The sequence below is a fragment of the Echinops telfairi genome, unplaced genomic scaffold, assembly GCF_000313985.2.
Source record: "Echinops telfairi isolate 266 unplaced genomic scaffold, ASM31398v2 ScPeMD7_3533;HRSCAF=4204_1, whole genome shotgun sequence".
NCBI lineage: Eukaryota > Metazoa > Chordata > Mammalia > Afrosoricida > Tenrecidae > Echinops > Echinops telfairi.
The window spans coordinates 10,582,514-10,584,384 of NW_022107432.1; positions in this window are offsets into that span (position 1 = coordinate 10,582,514).

Below are 1,871 nucleotides of genomic sequence, written 5' to 3' on the forward strand. Positions count from 1 at the left end.
CTTTCTAAAGTTTCTTCCTTCAACCTGAACTCACATGTCAGCGAGTGATTGTCTGTTCCGCAGTCAGCTCCTGACCTGGTTGTAGCTAATGTTGAGCATCTCCATCATCTCTTCCCACAGATGTAGTCAATTTGATTTCTGTGTGCTCCATCTGGAGAAATCCACAAGTATAGCCACCTTTTGTATTGTTACAAAAACCATGTGCTTTGAACAATTGTTGGTCTTGCAAAATTCTAGCATTTGATCTCCAGACTCATATGTATCACGAAGGCCGTATTTTCCAACTATGATTCCTTCCTCTTTGTTTCCAATTTTTGCATTCCAATAGCTAATAGTTATCAATGCATTGTGTTTGCATATCTGATCAGTTTCAAACTGAAGACCTTGGTGAAATAACTTCTTCATCACTAGCTTTGGGAGCTGGTGCATAAATATGAATAATAATTGTTTTGATTGGGTTTCCTGAATCATGACAGATAAAATCCTATGATAGACAGCATTCTACTTCAAAATAGATCTTGAAATGTTCTTTTTGATGGTGAATGCAACGTCAATTCTCTGGTTTTTCATTTTCAGCATGTCATATAATTTTCTAATTCAAAATGGCCAATACCAATTCATTTCTCCTCAGTGCTACCTAGAATTTGGATTTTATGCATTCCATTTTGTTTTTCACAACTACCAGTTTCCCTAGCTTCATACCTTGTATATTTCCAGTTCAGATGATTCATTGCTGTGTGCAGCTGCTTCCTCTCGTTTGAGTCACACTCACCAGCAAAGGAAGATTCCAAAGGCTTTACTCTGCAGGCTCACTCCCTGTGTGCTTTACAGTGGATTCTACATTTAGGATCAGGTCTTCCTTAGCCAGAATCTCAGGGCCTTCTTAGCCAAGGGGCTCATCTTTCGGCACTCTCTCTGATAATATTCTGCTTCTTTTCACGAGGTGTTCAATATCTGGAAATGTTTCGATTATGTCCACAAGGTTTTCAGTGGCTAATTGCTCCCATGAGGACAGCCTATACTTTATCTGTAATCTGTTCATGGTCTGGAAGTTTTGCTGAAACCTGTTCACTTTGGTTGACTCTGCTGGCATTTGAAATACAGATGAGATAGCTTTCAGCATCACAGCAACACAGAAGTTACCACAACATGACAAACTGACAGGCAATTGGTGGATTAACAGCCTATCATATGAAAATAACACAGTCTTACTTTTTGACAGCAAAGAGGTCTTGAGGCACTTACTGATTACACTTGAACATAAACAAAACAAAAATCCTCACATGAATAAGCATCATGATAAACCGAGAAAAGATTGACGTTGTCAAGGATTTTATTTGCTCAGCATCTCAAACATTCATGAAAACAGAGTCAGAAAATTAAATAATGATGTATTCCATGGGGGTAAATATATTGCAAAAGAAACAAAAGCCTTTCAATGACCTAAAAGCAAAGATTTCCCCTTGAGGATTGGGCTGTCAGACCAAAGCCATGGCATTTCCAATGCTCATATACATGCCAAAGATGCACAATGAGTAAGGAAGGCGGGTAAGGGCCGAATGCATTTGAAATATAGTGTTGGTGATGCATATGGAATAAACCAAGGAACTTCAGAAGGACAAACAAATCTGCCTTGAAAGAACTACAACTGGATGCCCCTTAGAAGTGAGGCTGGTGAGGCTGTACATACTCTAGGCACGCATTCATTGTGGAGCAGCACCTAAGGAAGAAAATTACGGACTAAAGGCGATGGACGGACACAGTGGCTGCTGATACTGTCTCAAACAGCAGCACTTGTGAGGCTGCAGCAGGAACGGGCAGGGCTTTGTTCTGTTGTACACATTGTTGCTATGAATAGTGGGGGAAATCAA